This window comes from Euprymna scolopes, chromosome 2 (assembly GCF_053919585.1).
Source record: "Euprymna scolopes isolate OS-2025 chromosome 2, ASM5391958v1, whole genome shotgun sequence".
NCBI classification, from domain to species: Eukaryota; Metazoa; Mollusca; class Cephalopoda; order Sepiida; family Sepiolidae; genus Euprymna; species Euprymna scolopes.
The window spans coordinates 115,712,673-115,733,502 of NC_136483.1; the positions used below are offsets into that span (position 1 = coordinate 115,712,673).

Genomic DNA, 20,830 nt, shown 5'->3' on the forward strand with positions numbered 1-20,830 from the left:
ATCAGGGCAGCTGATACGCTAATCTCTTTTTCGTCCGAGGGTTCTGCCATCTTCTCTGCCAGCGGTTTGCGTGTGTCAAAAATCACGTCGGGGTCACCACTTGTTGCGGGGTTGAATGCCGGTGGCAATCGACCCTACAACTAAAAGATGACACAAGCAAAAAAAAAAAAAAAAAAAAAAAAAAAAGACGAAAAACGACGATGGCAAAAAAGAGATGACAAACGCAGTACCGTCGTGAACAAATATAAATTTGTTCAGGTTTATTTTGCAAAAAGAAACTGAATGGTTGTAGGAGGTCATACGCTTAGGGTTGGAGTCCAACTGGTGTTTGAACTGGTACAGCTTCGAGGTCGTCGGCAGTGGCTACAGGAAAACATGCGTTGACTTGGCACTTTTGCCAACGCAAAACATGTGTAACGTAAAAATCCTGCGTTCTGGTGCCGGTGTGGAAGCTGAAGGAATTTTTGATATCGCCTGTGTTTTTGAAGCATTTTTCACGCAAAAAGATGTTGAGATGCTTGAAAATGTTGTAGCCGGTAGGTGAAAGGTCTAGAGAGTATGACGGACGAGGCATACCTTTGGAGCCCAATTCGTTCAACTTCTGTAGGATCGGTTTTAGCAAATTGCAGTCGGGCATTGTTGCGGAGGAGAACTGGCTTGGTGTTGTCGAAGTTTCTGATGCATTTTATCCATTTGTTGACAGTACTTCCCTATCATAATAGTTTCGCCTGCATTACAAAACTGTAATAAATGAGACCGATCGCAGGCCACTAAACAGTCAGCATGGCCTTCTTCAGTGCAACTCTGGTTTCGGGAAATTTCGTGGAGTTTCGTCAGCGTCTAACCACTGACATGAGCGTCGCTGGTTGTCGTAAAGAGCCCACTTTTCATTGTAAATCAAAACCCGGCCGAGAAACGGGCCGTTCTTGTTGCGTTAAAGAAGGGAATATGACGCTTCATACCAGGTTTTCTTTTGGTTGTCGTTCAATTCGTGAGGCCCCCATTTATTAAGTTAGTTTTTTGTCTTTCCAATACCTCTGAAGTGGTTGGAAATCGTCGTATACGTTACGTCTAATTCAGAAGCAAGTTCTCGAACAGTTTTGCGTGGATTGGCTTCGATTAAGGCGCTTAATTGATCGTTATCCACATCCTATGGCCAACCACTACGTTCATAATATCCAAGACTCTTGTCGCCACCACGAAATTTCTTAAACACCATTGTGCTGTGCGTTCAATAGTGGTTTTTGCGCCAAACGCTTCGTTGATATCGCGAGCTGTTTCATCATCTTTTCGGCCTAACTTGAAAATTGTGCGAATTTGCTTTTTTCATCTTGTATTAAACGTTCTGAAAAGACATAATTGTTTTAAAATTATTACAATTTAAACAATTAGATAGAGCAAAAAACGCTCTTTTAAATGATTTACAAAGTAAAGGTTTTATAACGAAAACTTATTTGAAAAAATATAATTTGAAATCAAAATTAAAAATTCCGCAAGAACTTTTTTGTCAGACTAATATGATCAAAAATAAATATCGACTTGGATCAATTGTAAAAAAAAACTTTAATAACTTGGCGTACGTTCTTTATTTTGGAATATGATTAGAAAATAATTTAAATCGTTAAAATACACACATGTATATATTAAGTTGTATCTCAATAAATATTGATCTGTCGATGTTTGCAGATGGATGGTTAATCTCTATTGCTAACTCAAAAAATGTTTTCTAATATATATATATATATATATATATATATATATATATATATATATATATGTATATATATATATTAAAATAGAGTTTTCTAATTTTGTATTACCCGCCAGCCAATGTATTCGAGGATGCTGAAAACGGTTATATTATCAAGTTACTTGAGTTGATTATTTTCAATAAAAGTTTTAAAATAAAGCTGTAGTTTTTTTAGGGCGACACTTTTATCGTTCCACCCTGTATTAATTGACAAAGAACAAACATAAAAAATAGGGTTTTTTTTTTTTTTTTTTTTTTTTTTTTTTTTTTTTTTACCTTTGAGTAGTCATAAAATTTTTCAGCTTTGCAAAGACCTTTCTTTAGTGTTTCTATATAACGGTCTTCGTCGTTCTTGAATGATTTTCCACCCGGCATCACAGCCACCAGCAATTATCACCGATATAAATCATGACACATTCCTTCGTTGCATGATTTGCAGAAAATATTCCGGTAGTAAACCACCAGGTCGGTGTAGCTCCAACAAGCGAACTCTTTCCAGGGTTCGATAAGTAGTTCGTCTGCACGATTGCATGTATCGATATACGAGTATTGGATATCGCAATCCCACGGTGCTTTCATGCAAACAGGAACGTTAGAATGATATTTCGATAGTACTTCTTCATCAATTCTGCCGCATCTAATGAATTTTGAATGCGTGCTATTTCGTCAAAACAGTTTAAATTATCGATAAAAATCTCTGTTGTCCATTTTCTAAAATTCCAGTCATTATTACATATGGCGTAGAATTCATTTACATAGAATTGGCCCACTCCGTTCGATATAAAAGGTTGATATTTATGGCCTGAGTGTTGTTCACATTTCTCGTTTGTTGACGCGTCGCTTTTGAAGTGAGGTAGACATTTTGTTACCAAAAGATATTTACCAACCGAAAAGGGGAATTTTTTTATAGGAACACACTTGTAAGAATTATAAGTTATCTCTAGCGAATATTGGTTTTTATACGGACAGCAATCTCCAAAATAAACACATTTAGAGTCATTATAGCAGTCTTCATTATTTATGTAGTATAGCTGTTCGTTATATTAGTCTTCACTGTAGACTATGTGTATTAGTCACACCATTCAGATTCTTCTTATTATCATTATTATTATGTTATGCTTATATAGAAGTAAGGAAATTTACTATTTTTCATCTAATTAGAGGTCCGTGCTGAGAAAACGAAGTCGTTTCTTCTCTAAATGCTCACAGAGATATTAATAAATATTAGAGGAGGTTGAAAAAAATACATAGATAAACAAGAAAGAGATGGATGAATTGTTAAGTTAATTAAAAATCATGGCTGACTGGAATAAATAAAACAATATATATATATATATATATATATATATATATATATATATATATATATATATATATAAATAAGGGAGTAGTCACCAACAATGTGTATTTTGTAACATTATTTTATTATTCCGTGTCTTGGTTTTTCATTGAGAATTATGTTTGGATCATTGTAATAATGTTTTTAAGTCATTGAAATCGTTTACGCGCGTTTCAGACGGTCTGTGGAGCGTCCTCGTCAGAAATTATTTTAAAATGTGTAAAAATGGCGATTTTCGTAGTTAATTTGAAGTTTTTCCAAGGGGTGGAAGCTTGTAAGTGTTTGTAAGTATTATTCATTGGTATGATGAATTTTTATTGCTTTCTTATGGGGCTTGTCCAGGGAGACGTTAACCTGGCTTTAGTCGCTATCTTTTTCTGCTAATGTTTTTTTCTTTTCCTTTAGGGTGTGTGTGTGTGTGTGTGTGTTTATGTGTGTGTGTGTGCGCGCGTGTGTGTGCGTGTGTGTGTTTGCTTTTATTGGTTTGGGAATGTGTATAGTTTTATAGTATTTTGGGGTTATTTGCTTCCTTAGGAAGGCGGCTGTGGTCCGAGGTCGTTACTAATGTGTATGTGTGGGGAGGGGGGACTGGCTCTTCTGAAATAAGGGTAGGGGTGCTTTCATTCTATTTTGATATTTATTTTTTGGATTCTTGGATTTTAGTATTGTGATTTTTCGTTTTAGTCTTATATTATGTTTGTTTAGAAAGAGGGGTGTATTTAAAATAAGGGATTTTTTAATGTTTCTATTTATTTGTCTCCCCATGTGGGTATGGCCAGACCCAGGATCGGTTCCTAGTGTGGGGAAGATTTTGTTCCCCATAGGGGGGCATTGGAAGGGGTATAGATATGGGAGGGGGATGATAGAAGGGATGATAGTCGTTTCAGTCATGAGGGGGTTCTCCTCCACTGACTGAGGAGGGAGCGAGGTGTTGGAACAGATATTATACTATGGTTCTAGGTGTCTCCTAGTGTTGTTGGTTTCGAGGTTAAGTCGGGTTGGTATTGTTCAGTGTGTTGTATTAGAGATAGGGGTGTTATGTCTGTGTGTGGTTGTATGCGTGCACGTGTGTGTGTTTTAATGTGTCGGTTCTGATTTATGTGTAGGTGTGTATATGTGTATGTGTATGGGTGTGCATGCGAGTGTACCTTGCATTTCATGTTTTTGTGTGATGGTATTAGGTTCTGTTCAGTTCAGGAGTGAATCTGGTGATGACGTTTTTTTCCTGTGTAAGTAAATAAAAATAATTGTCTGTTTGGAAGATTGGCATTATTTTGAAGCTGTTTCCACTGCATGTATGTACGTGTTTTGAAACATAGAGATGTCTGTTATCTGCAATTTTGATGTTGCTCTTATGCAAGGCCACTCTATTGCTGAAATTTTTGGTGGCGCCTATGTAGGATTTGTTGCATGTTGTGCATCTTAGTGCATATACTACATTTCTGGAGGTGCAATTTAGATCCTTTTTTATTTTGAATGTTTGTGCTCGAAATTAACTACTAAAATCGCCATTTTTACACATTTTAAAATAATTTCTGACGAGGACGCTTCACAGACCGTCTGAAACGCGCGTAAACGATTTCAATGACTTAAAAACATTATTATAATGATCCAAAAAAAATTCTCAATGAAAAGCCAAGACACAGAATAATAAAATAATGTTAAAAAAATACACATTGTTGGTGACTACTCCCTTATTTAAATATACATCTTTCTTTCGTTGGAATTTATTAACTCATTTTATATATATATATATATATATATATATATATATATATATATATATATATATATATATATATATATATATATATGAAACAATAAGAGTGAAAGATGAAGTCACAAAAACTATATATTGGTGAATATAGAATGGTTCATTTATTTAATAAAGGTAAACAAACATGTAGTTGGGGATAGAGGGGATTCTTTATACCAAGGTATTTCGAAGCCTAATGCTTCTCATCAGAAGAGTAGAGAAGATGCTAGGTAACATAATGGGGATGCGACGTCCAGCGTGGGATTCATCAGGAACGAAAGGAATCAATGAAAATATTAACAACACCAATATTTTCTCCTAACCCTCTAAGCGCTATATATATATATATATATATATATATATATATATATATATATATATATATAAGCTGAACGTCTGTGTGTGTATGTGCGTGTGTGTCTAGTCACAAATAGGCTCACATATGGTAGACTATTTTAAAAAACTGATTACATATAATGATAGAAGATGTATCGAGGATCATGAATAGGTATGTTTGATCTGGCAGAACGGTGGTTCATAAAAAATGTGGGGTCTGCGTTCGCGCCTGGCCCTCAAAGTATGGAAATAAAAAATGAAAAAAATGCGTGTACAAGGGTTTTTGATATAGATGTACATAAGAATACTTTGATAAGCATGTTTCAACTTAAATTGAGATGGTATAATAAAATTGTGGGGCCTGCGTTCGCAGCTGTACTCCATATATGGCACAAACTTTAACAAACCTTTTTATATCTATTTGCGTAAGTATACTTTGATAATTATGTTTCTGTTTGAAGAAATATCGTATAATAAAGTGGGTGTTCGTTCGCGCCTGACCTCCATAGAATGTAAATATGGCACAAAGTTTAACAATGTTTTTAAAAGGGGCGAGGATCCACAATAACACCTTAAATGTAATCTTAATTCACGTTAGCTTTTATTTATTTTTTGAGTTGAATCATATTATGTCGAATAAATTCACCTCATAAATCCACGTTCTTATTAAAGTGAAAGCCAAAAAAAAAAAAGTCGCAACTTTAGACAATTCTCGACACAAATTTTGGATAACTGTTTTTTTCCTTCTCCATTTGCACATGGCACTCTTTTAGAAATAGATAAATAGATAGATAATAAAAAATAAGAACGTTACTTGTTATCGTGTCAAAAGAAGGAAAAAATCCTGCTCACGTGATTACGTGTCTTTTTAAAAACATTTACATAACCTTTTTATTTTTATTTATATATCTGTTTAAGCTTTTTTGTCAGTGTACTAGAAGGAATTCAGTTGCGTGTTCTTTACATTACAATAGTACAACCCTGAATCCGACGGCGCAATACTACACCGTTCAATACTGTAAAACTGAAACGAAGCCGTTCTGCTTGAAAAGCGCGCCATTTTCTTCTTATTCATATGTATATCGATTCATTGCTTTAAAAAACTAAAGTAATTACGTGTTTACTTTTTTAATATCCCATTTTGCTGTTTCGGATTATTTTACTAAAGTAAGTAAAGCTTCATTATTTTTCAAAACTGTTTTTGTTTCTTTGTTTTTCGATATTTCGTCGATATTATTTAGTAAGGGTGTTTAGCCGAAAAGTCAACAAACGACTACCCGAAAAAATAAATGTACAAGAAATAAATGTTACCATAGTCAATAAAAGTTCAGTTCATGTTTTTTTTAAAAAATGGTTTTTAATGCTCTTTACTTTGAATAATTTCAGCGAACCGAAATTAAAACGAAATTTGAGGCGATAACTACTTAAATGAATTTTTATATATATACACATGCCAAAATCGAATATTCCTCAAGCACAAAATAAGGAAAAACATTAAAATATGTTTATAAATATTCCTTACGTTGACGGAACTCTCTTAAATTGTAAAAACAGAATGCTCAAGTGCCCCTCCTTCAAATTGAAAACGGGGTTCTCCATTTCAAAGTCGCTGCCATTGATTTTTTTTAAATCGTGAATTGAAAAAAAAATTTTTTACAAACTACTTAAAAATACAAGCCAATAAACTTTTCTACCATAAAAGTAACTTTTATTGAATATGCTAACATTTATTTCTTGTATATTTATATTATTATATATATAACATTTTCTCTTTGTAAGGAAACATCATTTTGTTGGTCACTCTTGGCTACGAATGGCAACAAAGTTGATATAAAAAAATATATTTTCGCGAAAATTATCTTTACTTTCATCATATTTTGCTTAGGGTAAAATTTTTGAGTATCAAAACCTATCCCCCTCCTTTTCATAACCTATCATAGTTTCACCAATCACAGTCCATTTTCTGTAGGCTGTTTTTGAACCCAGTCAACGATGGGTACTTCTGCTAGTATATATATATATACATGTATGTATATATTATATATATATATATCGGTTAATCATTTACTTGAAACGTTACTCAGTTTACAGATACGTACGTAATGGATAAAAATAAGTCTCTTAAATAAAGTTTTATATTAAAAAATTTCTTTATAAATTTTGAAAGTATCCAAATCTAAGGAATGGCTTTTTATTGGGTTCCGTATATAAGATGTAAGAGTATTGGATATCGCAACACCACAGTTTATCTATGTCATCGGGAACTTTGAAAATGGTATTTCGGTTGTACTTCTTCATCAATTCTGCGACATCTGATGAATTTTGTACCCGTTCTACCTTGTCAAAGCAGGTGAAATTATCGATAAAAATCTCTGTTGTCCATTTTGTAAAATTCCAGTCATCATTAAATATGGCACAGAATTCATTTCGATATTATCGGCCCACCCTGTTCGATATAACGGGTGGATATTTGTGACCAGAGTCTTGTTCACATTTCTTTCTTGTGTTCGTGTCGCTTTTGAAGTAAGGTAGACATTTTGATACCAAAAGATAATTGCCAACCGAAAAAGGGGGTTCTTGGATAGGGACACACTTGTAAGAATTATAAGTTTTCTCTAATAAATATTGGTTCTCATACCGACAGCAGTCCTCGAAATAAACACATTTGGAATCATTAAAACAACCTTCTGTGTTTGTGTTGTTTAACTGTTTGTATCTTTTCAGGAACTCTCTCATTGCTAAAGAGTCTGTCTTTGACATTTCCAAATCCAAATCTGTTGCAGAAGTTGAAATGTGATCAGATGTCGAAGAGGTGTTTGTTTTGTTGCTGTATTTAGTGGCCAACAGTTTTTCGTCCGGACATTTACGAGTAGAGTGTAGATTGTTGTTGGAATCTGCTGAATTCGTGTTTCTGTCGCTGGAAGAAATTAAAATACCCGCATCTTTGCTTAAAACGAGAATAAAAACGAAAAATAACGCCTCCCTCATCCTCGTATCCGTAAAAATGTTGTAGTTATTTGGTTTGAGGTTTTCGAAACGTTGATACTTCGATTTGCGTCTATGTCGTTAGGCGAAAAAACTTGGACTGTTTTATCAAGTGCGTGATTTTTTTTTGTTGTGTGTGTGTGTGTGTGTGCGCGCGCGTGCGCACACACATGGTAGGAAGAAGATAATTAGGAATAAATGAAAGCAAAAATTGATATCACAATTGACAGTGTGTTCTGTCAGCTCTGATTTGTTTTTCATACTAATAAGGAACCGCCCAACATATCTTCAGAACCGTATTATATCCGGGATTAACTATTGCCGACTATATGGGCTAATAAACAGACTTTACTAAACCAAGTAATTTGTTTTTCTCTATTATTATTATTATTAATATTATAGGTTGACGCAAAAAAAAAATGTCGTTTTTGACGTCCAACTTCAAAGATCATAACTCTTTTCATAATAAACTTTATTAATCGAATAAAAATCATTAGAATCGTCACATTTTTACCAACGAGAAACACGTTTATTCATCCAATTAGCATAGAAATCCAGTATGACGAACGACTGCTGAGTGGGCGACCTCGAGTTTAAGAGCAACTTCTCGTGCGACTTTGCGAGGATCGGCTTCAATTAAGGCTTTCAAATGTTCGCGACCGTCTTCAACTTCGAGGCTCCTGTCACCATTACGAAATTCCTTGAACCGCCGTCGTGCCACACGTTCATTAGCTGTGCCAAACGCATCGTTAATATCACGACCTCGCTCAGCAGCTTTTCGGCCTAGTTTGAACTAGAACAAGAAAATCGTGCAGATTTGAATTTTGTCCATATTGTCGAAAAGCCTGAATATATATATATATATATATATATATATATATATATATATATAACACTAACACACACACACATATATATCAATGAATTTATTATGAAATCATATATAGATGTAACATGTAAGAAAACGACATTATTTTTGCATCAACCTAATAATAATAAACGAAACAAATATGCGGAACTTGTCAGAGAACTGAAAGAAATATTGAACATGAATAAAATTAATCTAATACCAATAATTTTAGGAGCACTAGGAAAAGTGCCAAAATCTATGAAAAAAAGATTAGGAGAAACATGAATTAATGGGAAGACTGAGAATATACAACAGACACTAATGCCGAAAAAAGCGTAAATTTTAAGGAAAACCCTCGAATGCAGAAACTAATCCCCATAAGCTACAAACGCTTCTCGACCATATGAAAACAAGAAAAATAAAACAAAAAGATACGGAACACCATATAGAGCCAAGAAAACTAAAACAGCAAAAGTGTAAATTCTTCGAAAATAAAAGTGTAGAATTGGCACCTACTGGCACCAAAGAAATCGAGAAGAGAAGTCACTAACCAGATTTCTACTGGATGTGTGCAAGGAGAACTGGGACCTTGGGGAGAATTTTAGTTACTCAGATTCTAGTGAATGGTCATTGCCAGCGATAAGTCAATGGCAAGCGACTATCGCGATGATGCAAATTCTTTTTGAAAGAGGCGGAGAGTCATGAAAATTTATTTCCACTCAGACTCCAGGGAATATTGCCGGTTACTATCAGTGCATAATCTCTAATGATGGCCTGTGCAAGAACTCTTTGTTATGAAGAAGAAGAAAAAGAATCATCGCGGACGACTTGCTGCAAAAAAGAGGAAAACATGATCTACTATACATAAACCACAGATTCTAAATTAAAAAGTAGAAAAAAGAATATAGCCATGGCATCGATTGAATATAAGAAAGCGTAGCATAGAATTCATACAGCATTGATAATAGAATATCTGAGAATGTACAAAATACCAGACAATATTATCAATTTCATTGAAAATGCAATGAGAACAAAGAGACTTGAACTGACAGCTAATGGATAATACATACCTGAGATAAAAAAAAAAAAAAATTATAAAGACGTATCTTCCAAGGAGACTCCCTATCACCATTACTGTTCATCATAGCTATGATGCCACTTAGCAATATACCAACAAAGTACCAAGTCGAATACAAGTTCACTAATACAGATAAAAGAATGAATCACCTAATGTATATGGACGATTTGAAACTTTTTGTAAGAACCAAGAAGGAACTAGAGACGCTAATAAACCCACTAGAATCCTCAGCTAAGATATCCGATTGGAATTCGATATGGAAAATTGCGCAGTTATAAGAAGAGGAAAGCTGGGTGCAATGGAAGTATGGAACTACTCAACAAAGCAGAAATGAGAGCATTAGATTAATACGACACCTACAAATATCTGGGAGTTTTAGAAGTGTTCCAAAATGACGTATATGTTGACTAGTGAGGTTTATATTTTATCTGTATATGCATGTACGTGTAAATGCGTGTATGTATATACGTCGTATAATTTAGTTGATCGTCTAATGTGCATATTTTAACATTTATGCAACAGTTCTAGCAGGAAACGAGTGATGTGAACGTATCGAAACAGTTGTAGACAAACAGTTCTTTTTAACAGGTGTAAATAACACAACACATACCTGCATTATATACGAACATTTATTTTCATGATTCCGGTCGGCATCTTCAGAGATTACAACGTCTTCATATTTTGGCTGCCTGAGGAAACGCTGCTCCCTGCGTCATGGAGAGACCAACCTCCCCTTAAGTCGTCCATTCTCTTTGATATTCAGCTGACGACTGACTAGAATCTCCGCAAATCTACATCTCATCACGTGTCCAAGACCCCAACCATTGATGTAACATAAATCTTATTTGTTTATCCAAACCAAAAATTGTCTCCATGTATTTTCTAACATCACATTCTTTTTGTAGTTTATTATTTCAGCTGTCACTCATCTCTTCTTAATCTAAATGTTTATTTTTCTAATTATAATAATCGATCTCTCTCTCTCTCTATATATATATATATATATATATATATATATATATATATATATATATATATATATATATATATATATATATATATATATATACAGTGTCCCAATAAAATGTATACAGCCTTTAAATAACCATAAAGCCAAGTTTTTTTTATAAGAAAGAACAGTTTCATACATCAAAATACTGTGAACAAATATAGAAACCAGTTAATTATCGAAAGTGTAAAATTATTGGCCATTGTGGTGCATGAACACCTGATTCGAAAACATTCCTAATCAGTTCAATTTGTATGTTGACACATATTCTTTCAATGGTTTCTTTCAACTCATTCATTTTAGCTCGTTTTGTGGTGTAAACCTTGTGTTTAGCATACTCCGCCTAAAAAAAGAGAAAAAAATCCGGGGGTTGGCCAAATTCGGTGAGCGTGGACAGTACTCGATACTTCCTCTTCGTCCTAACTATCTGTTTCGCAGATAACTATCAATATATGCTCTTACGTCATGATGATAGTGGAGAAGTGCTCCATCCTGCTGGAAGTGCCATTCTTTATTCCTAAATATTTATTGGGAACGTGGCATAGCGTATTCATGTAGCAAGTTGAGATAATTTAAAGAGCGTATACATTTTATTGAGACACCCTAATACCAGGTTCAAGATATTCAAGATTCATAACTAATGTATTTAACGATGTTATTAAGAGTGCTTAATAAAAGAAGACATGCCCTCTTTCAGTTTAAGGAATAAAAAATATGAGGAAGAAAATAGGACATAAGTCGTGTTACACCGGTAGTAAGAATGCCACTTAGTTGGATAGTGAAATTGACGTCATTACCATAAAATAATGATAGAATTATAAAATTGAAATTATTGTAAAAGAATTTAATTACTAAGTATTTAATAATTAAAATATTAGTATAAAAATTAAAAATTATTGTAAAAGAATTTTTAAACAGCATAAGGCATATTTAAGTAACACAATTTGATTGTCCATTTATAGCGAACTATTTTACTTTTTCCGCGTATATTATTATACGTCAGGAAAATATCGTTTCTTTTTATCATTTCTAATTATCTTTGTTTGTAAAAAAAAAATCTGCTTTCTACTATTGTCAATTTCATTACCGTTTCATTAATATATCTAATTATCTTTATTTGCTCGTCAAAAATAAAATTCTGTTTTCTAATATTGTCACTTTGAATATCGTTTCTTTTTATCATTTCTAATTATTTTTATTTGTTTACCATTTATTTATAAAATTACGCGGGAGTGATTCAATATTAAAAAAAATCTAAACTGCTAAAAATCATTTTTATTATTATTATTATTATTATTAAATTTCTGTATTTAATTAAAAAGCGTTTAATAAAAAAATATTCTGTTTTCTAATATTGTCAATTTCAATATTTCATTTTATTAATAAAATGACGTCAAATCCCTATCCAATCAAGTGGTATTCTTACTATCGGTGTAACACGCCCCAAGTCTCATTTTCTTCCGTAAATTTTTGTTTCCTTAAACTGCAAGAGGGCCAGAAGACATTAATTTATAACAAAGAATAAGCTATTATATAAAGAACTACAGTTCTTAAGACAATTTTTCATTTGTTAATATAATAAGTAAATAAATAAATAAAACGGAAAAAAATGCAACGCCAATATGTCGAATAAAGCAATTCTGCATTCCTGAGTAATTTGAAATAATTAACTTATGTTTGTTGCTTTTATTATTAACTAGCAATTAACAGGCAATTAACTAGCAAAATCTACCCGCTGCAATTACGCAGGGTGTAACCCTTTGTTTTCCCAGAAAACAAAGAAACACTTCTCATTTCATATTATTGTCGTGTTTTTATTTCATACTAGCAGTTCAGCCCGGCTTTTCTCGGGCCCTATGCACTGTTAATAACTTTACATGCATACGTATATTATTTAAAAGTGTGCATATGTATGGCAATGCCTTTCTATATAATAGGCTTCCTTAACTACCATAGAGAACAGTTGCTAGAGACCGCAGAGATGATTTTCTTTTACTCTGACCCTAATTTTGACCCCCTAACATTTATTGTTTTGGGCTCAAATCAAATTAAAATGTCTGCCCCATATCCAAGTAACCTACATATAAAATGTCAAGTGTTTAGACCAAAAACTAGCGGAAAAGTTTGGTAGAATCTGCAAAGGTCAACTCTTTCAACTTTGACCTCTTGGCAGACAAATTTTCGCCCTAAAACTAAAGTCAGTATTTCAAGTTTTAAAATGTGAAAGAATTTAACGGTGTAATTTTAGAGTATTCTAAGCACCAACAAAATTAACATCTATTTTTGAAGTCAGAACAAGTGGCATACTAGAATCAAAAACTTTTACAGAAAAATTTGAGTTACGAAAGGAACAGCTTGCACAAAATTAATTATTCGAATCAGAACAGAAAGAACAGAAGAAATTAGAATTATAAAATGATGACTAAATGTAGATACATGCAAAATTAATGGCCAATTCATAAATGTATAAACATTTTGATCCATTTCATCAAAATTTTAGTATTTATTAATTCGTGAACGCAGAAGATAATGAACCCTTTATTCTCTAAAAATGTAAGTGAAATCTTGTGTAAACAAAAGAAAGCATATTTAATAAAATTATAGTTTTAAGTACTAAAAACTCATGAATTTATTTATGTTTTTTTAATGAAAGTAAATCATCGTCGATGATAACAATTAAAAACGTTTCTTAATAAAAGTCCTTAAAGTATGTATTAATCGATATAACTTTAAGGAAAATTATAATAATTTAATTGCAAAAACTATTTCATGTGATTTTAATAACAAGTTTCGGGGAAATTCTAAATGTAATATTATAACATTTCCCTTGTACGAATGAACGTTAAAACATCAGCGTAAGAACATCTTTATAATCTTGAAAGAAAACTTAAAGAACTGGCATCACGGTAACTAAGAAAAAGTAATTTTTAAAAAATGGGAAAATTTCTACTTACGTTTTATTTAGAGAAGTATAGGCGGATAAAACAACGTAAAATCAAATGTAAATTCATATTAGTAGTTTAGTAAATAATGATTTTCTTTCAAATTTAAATTTTATTTGATCATTAATAAAGAATTGTTTTGGCTTATTTTTTTATATGAATAATAACGTTTAAGAATAAATTGAGTAAATGTAATTGCTGAAATAAATTAAGTATTAAACTAAAAAATACTTTAAATACTATCGCTTGGGCATAAAAGCACGTGTTGCTGAACAAAAGCTAAAACACGAGATCAGATTAAATTGAAAAATGTTAGAACGTTTGCTCAAGTTATGTTTGAATTCTTGTACCAACAATGGTGCGTCCCTCCCCCCGTTTACATTTATTATATTTTGTCTGGTTCTTGTATTCGATTTTTTGTATTTCGTATCTTTTTTGATTCTTAGTTTCGTACATTTTGGGTTTGTACGAAACTCCCTTTAATTTGGAGAAAATTCTAGCTCCGTGATGACGTCACGAGCTCAGCGCAAGATTCGCCCTCTCTTTTGATTTCCACGACGTGGATATTAGACGTGTTCATTGCCCGCCGCTGACAAGGAATTTTGGAGCCTCCTTCAAAGAAGAAACCCCGGCAAGAATACCCCGGGCATGCGACGAGGCATGCTTCTGAAATCCACCTGTGTGTCTACGGCTTGCACGCAAATATAAAGGAGAGAAATTTCTAAAAGGACTTTAAACGAGAGAAAAAAAAGGCACGTGCCTGACTGGCTTTCAATTTGTGAGTACGCTCCTAAAATCTATTACATATGAGAGTGAGATTAGGAACTACTATTTTGAATTTTATTACTGTATTCGTTCATGGATACGACATCTTCATTATAAGAACCAGTGTTGTTGTTTTTTTTTTTTTCATTATATGTTACCTTGGCGGTTTTTGAATTTAATGCCCGCAAAGGGAAAAATTTGCAACTAATTTTATTGTGAATAAAATCTCTTCTTCGTTTCAAAGCAGGACCTTTATATTTTATTCTCAACCCCCTCCCTCTTTTATTTCATGTTGTCATTTTTTATTATTTTCAGGTTAGAATTTATCTGGAAGCAAGATAAATTTCCGACAGTTAACATATTTAATAAAATTTGGAAACCAACTTTATTGATGACTGACAAAATAAAATATAAAAAAAAGCTAACCAAAATCAAATTCAAAGGCGAGCGACAGTCACACTTCAAAACACCAAAACTAAAACTATTTGTAATGAATAGTTCGAAAAATTTACTTGGGATAGATGGGATGCAGTAAATTAATCTGTCGGATTTCCCGATGAATTTTTTTTTTTTTTTTTTGGCACAATGTGAAAAACTAAGCATTCGGGGAATTAATTAAAAAAAAAATGAATTATGCACACGTTTTTATTGATAGTTTTAAACGAAATAAAATGATTGCGAAACTTGAATAGAAACCGGATACACAGTTAGTTTTCAAAAATAAACGAAATATTCATGTTCAAAATAGATCAACTTAAAATGAGATAAGCCCGGGAGTGCTAACCAGAGTTGAACATAGCGAACTGACTTCGCCAACAGTAAAGAAAAGGGAGCAATTTGCTGATACGTTTAAAAGAGTGTCAAAAAGCGAAGAGCGAATGAATGCTACGTTCGCAAGAAGTACCAAGACGAGTTTCGATAAACTGTTACCGATTCATCGAATGTTTAAATATTCGAAGTCATTTGTAGACTTTCATTGTTTTTGAATGATTTCCTCCGTTTATTCTAGAATCACGAGTAAAAGGAAAATGCATCCGGGAACGATTTGACGACACGTTGATAAAACGAAAAAAAAAAAAAAAATTTTTTTAAGTGGGACGAGAAAAAACAAAACTATTTAAAAAGAAAAAAAGAAAAGAAAAAAGAAAGGAAAAGAAAGAAAAAAAAGAAAAAAAAAGAAAAGAAAAAAAGAAAAGAAAAAAAGAAAAAAAAAAGAAAAAAGAAAAGAAAAGAAAAGAAAAAAAGAAAAGAAAAGAAAAAAGAAAAGAAAAAAGAAAAGAAAAAAAGAAAAGAAAAGAAAAAAAGAAAAAACATGGCGCGTTAAAAAAAAAAATGCTGACGAGCGTCGTATTCTGTGGATCGTGTGATAACCAGGGTTGCGGAATCGGATGGTGAAAGTCCGACTCCGACTCCTTTGATATCTTAGATTCCGACTCCGACTCCCGACTCCTTGACCCCTATGTAGGAATCTATATATCAGCCTCCCACACCTATTCAGCATTTTATAAATACTTTTCATGTATATCATTTTTTATGTTTAACATTTACTTGTATGATAAATATACTCACATATAAACTCTACCAGCTTTATTTATTTATTTAACGTTAACTTCTAACAAGGCATATCATCACTTGGACGAAAAAGGCTACTTTTTGGGACCATGTCTAGGAAAGATTAGCAAGATGTCGGTTTATTTTACATTTAAACTTTTGCGTATCAGTACGATCAGGAAAGCAGGTAGCAGGAAGGGGATTCCAAAGTCTAGTTGTTCAATGGAAGAGACTATTAGAATAGAAAGCTTTCTGACATCTAGGGACCGCAACAGTGAAGGGATGAGATCTTATTGTTAAACAGGTTTGTCGGAAATATGTACGGGGTACAAGTGCAACGAGGTCATCAGAACACATTCTATTAAAACAGGCACAGAGATGCAACATTGTGACGATGGGAGCTTAGTTGATAAAGTGGGACAGATTAGATTGACAACTCTTTTTTGGAACCTATCCAAGACGGAGAGGCTAATGATAGACACACCAGCCCAGATGTGGCAACAATACTTCGTGCATGAGCAATTGGTGACCTTGTAGAGATACGGGATACTCTCAGGTGTGAGTAGTTGTCTAGCTCGATAGATGGAACCCACCATCTTTGCAGCAGTCTTTGCAATGTCCTCTATGTATTTGTTCCAGTTCATATTGGCCACAAAGTAAAATATGGTAAAATAGTCTCAAAAAAAGGTGTTTCAAGGTAGAATTCTCAGGTAGGGTGTTATTTTTCATTGATATAGGTGGTTCGGGAGGCATCTTGTAATTGTTAAAGAAGAGCAGTTTAGTTTTACTAGCATTAAATGTTACCATCCATTCACGTCCCCATTCAACTACGATCTGGGTGTAATTCTTTAATGATTCTGCCATTGTCTTAGATTTATGTACATCTGTTTTTCCCTAATTCATGTTATAGAGAATTGTATCATCAGACAAATATACCAATCTCAGACACAATATTATCAAGGAGGTCATTTTTGAATATCAGAGATAATAATGGTCCAAGGATCTACCCCTGAGACACTCCCGCATAAATGTTATGCTGGTTGGATGTATGTCTATCAATGACAACCTGTATGCTTCTATTGTTTAAGATGGATCTAATTATATTTATTATATGTCCAGTTATAACATACGATTTAATTTTCATTAGCAGTCCTTTGTGCCAGACTTTGTCAAAGGCCTTGGATGTATCAAGGGCTACAGCTGTGGCTCCACCCACTTTATCCAGTACATGGTAAATGCATTCACAGATAAATGTTAAAATATATGCAGTAGAACGACATTGCCTGAATCTATACTGTTTGTCGGAGAGAAGATTTGCTTTTGCGAGGTGGCGAATTAGTGCTTGATTATTAAGGTCTCACAGATTTTAATGAAGAAAGGGAAGAGATTAATGGGGCGATAATTGAGAGGGTCTGTTCTTTCATCAGAATTCCTGTATATTGGTACCACAGAGGCCATCTTCCAGCTATTAGGGAAGCAAGATTAAGCAAAGCATTTATTGTAGAGCTTGGAAAGTATGGGGGCTAGCTCAGTTAAACATTTCTTAATTAGTATAGCAGAGATGAGATCAGGCCCACACGCCTTTGAGATGTCTAAGTTTTTTATGGTGTCGCAGACATGAGAAGGGGTGATTTTTACATCATCTTATGTGGCTTTAGTCTGCATAGGAAAATTTGGGAGGGAGTTGCTTGTTTGCTCTAAGGTGGAGTTAGAGGCCTTCTAAGTTACTGTGCATGCAACCTTCTGGTTGTTGCTCAGTGGAGGAATTACTGATTGTCCTTTATTCACAACACTAGTATAGATTTTTCAGAAATCGCGAGTTCCTATCTTTTGCAATTCTATGCATTCCCTGATTATTTTAGCATGCTTTCTTTTGGCTGCCATTATTTCTCTCTTACTATGATTTCTAGCATCTAGAAATTTTTGCCTATTTGTATTTGACTTATGACATACAAACTGATAGAATGCATGCTGTCTTTGTGCCATAGCAGCTGCACAATCTGTAGTGAACCATGGAGGGGTGAGTGGGGTGTGTCATAGTACTTCCATGTGGGAACATGTGCTTCAATTCCCGCTTTGCACAATTTAGTTGTCTCATTGACACACTGTTCAGCAGGAACAGAGAAGATATCGGTCCATGGGGCATCTCGGATGTGTTCTCTAATGGTTTCCCAGTAAGTCCTGCTGTAGTATCTTGTGGTTTTGAGCAATGATTCCTCACCTTGAGGTTGGGATTTAAATGTGATGTCAACTGATACCACTAGGTGGTCTGCGTTTCCAAGTGGACAGTGGCATTAGTCATACAATCCTCAGGTACTGTGGTGAGGAATAGGTATAAAAGTGAAGCTTGCTGAGGTTCACTATCTGGTAGGTGAGTTGGAAACATTACTGTTTGTGTGAGGGAATGGGCTATAGAGAAGCTATAAGTAGAGCGTCCAGCTGCATCTGTGTAACCTGAGAAACCAAGCCAATTTTTATGGCGGACATTAAAGTCACCAAACACATGTATTTGGGCGTTACTATCCAAGGAGAGTGCTGCATCTATACTATCAGTGATATGACCGATTAGAGTACCATCCTGACTTGAGGAAAAACGGCAGAGAAAATATAAGTAACTAACACAGTCATGAAATGTTAGTTGAAAGAACATAAAAGCCTGGTCGATTCAAGATTTTTCTCTCTAGTTTAAGGGAGGGTGCTACGAATATAAACTTTAAGCGCATGCATACATCTGAGTCCTTACGGCAAAGAGGGAGGTATCCTGTAATGTTAAAGTAGTTGGAGGGGGTTGAAGAGTGTAAGTTTGTTTCACTTAATGCTAAGATATCCGGGGAGTTTACTAAAAGGTAAGACTCTACATCATCTATATTACCTCTAAGCCCACGGATATTTGTGAAATCAAGCCTTAAGATGGAGGCAAATTGGTTTTGTTTGGGTGGTTGTCTGGTTTTATTGTGATATTTGTTTGAGTTGTCATTTAATTATGTTTTTGTTTAATGTTAGGTTAGGGGAAGAGTGTTGAGCAAAGTGGGCCTGTTTTGATGCCAATATAACAGAGTTCAGTCTAGAATGTGTAGTTTTATGAAAGCCAACCAGATATAGCAGCAGGGTCCCTTTCCATGCATGACATGGCACTACAACTATATATTATACATCTGATGATAGAGCAGCCAGTCTAAGCGTTACCAAAGAGTTAGAGCTCCTGTACTGTCAGTCGGAAACAGCAGCAACACAAACTGTCAATCAGTTACCCTCAACCTCTCAGTCAAGACTGCCCTAAACAAAGTGAGCACAATCAACATGCAAGCAACTTCTCGGCTGGAAAAATGGTGAGACCCTTCTAACACTCCAGTAGATATCTCACCAATATATCACAGTGACCCGACAGACAGAAATATTTTGATGAAGTGGAAGCATTACAGTACAGTACAAAATATGAGATATCTCCAAAAATAAAAACTAAACCATACAAAAACTGCTAAATTGTACAAACCACTTCTTATGAAGCAATTAAGTTATTGCTTATTCACCAAACCTGTTTTTCTGCTCTTATTTACTTATACTGCTTCCCTCTTTTTGGAAATCATAATTTCTCATTCTATGACTAAGTGTAACGTTTAAATTATAGGCCTATACCGGCCACATGTGTATTGTTACTGATGTATGTTACTAAAATAACTGGCACAAATGTTATTTCTAAATGTCTGCTTTAAAAGTATAATGCTTTGCCTCCAAGACGCCTTCCTATCTGTTTTGCATGATAAACATTAAAAATCCTTATACTCTTAAATCCTCCCTAAATCCCTTTATATCTTTACTAGCATTTCTGCTCGGCGTTGCCTGGGTGTTTGGATGTGTCTGTTGAGCAAAAAAAAAAAAAAGTGGTAGTAGGAAGGCAGGCTCGAACCCATACCGTGAAGGAGGAAAAAAACGGGGAAAAACCTGGCGTCTTTGCTGTTACGCCCACCACCAAACCGAAAGTGATGTAGGTTTTAATTAAGGCTAGACAATCGAAAGGAAAGGATGACTTTAAAAAATATCGGCGAAAAAGCGACCCCCCCCTGTAGCAAGATGCCCAGTTGAAGGTGAAGATATTAATATTTTTAGCCACTTTTACGATATTTGTCGTCTGAAAGGTCGAACATCAAAACGATACCGATCTTGTGAGAATCTGTCGCCTCTGTCGAAAGTTTTAGGCAGACATGCAAACATACATACATACATACATTTATATATTGGTAACTAAAAGTTTTCGACCCAAACCAATTAAAAAGCTTGCCCTATCTCTGAATATCATTTATGTAAAATTTCAAACGCTTAGACCAGAAATTGCCTGAGTAATTTGGTAGAGACTGCAGAGGTAAATTTTTTTTAATTTGACCTCTATTATGAGCTCAAATCAAGTTATTAAATCCAAGGAACCTATATCTAACATTTTTTTTTTTTTTTTTTTTTTTACACAGTGGTCA

The 20,830-nt window shown here is 34.0% G+C and overlaps 1 protein-coding gene across 2 annotated transcripts in view; it reads right to left on the reverse strand.

Moving 5' to 3' along the window:
• The window catches only part of LOC145294472 (uncharacterized), a 61,982-nt gene that overhangs the window by 7,128 nt on the left and 34,024 nt on the right, over nt 1–20,830 (reverse strand). Inside the window, exon 3 of one of the 2 annotated variants that reach the window (XM_080141383.1) lies at nt 244–1,345. The exons of the other annotated variant lie outside the window; for it this stretch is intronic. The gene's annotated coding sequence lies outside the window, so the exon portion shown is untranslated. Of the gene's footprint in view, nt 1–243; nt 1,346–20,830 lie in introns of those variants that run through there. 2 annotated transcript variants of the gene reach the window in all.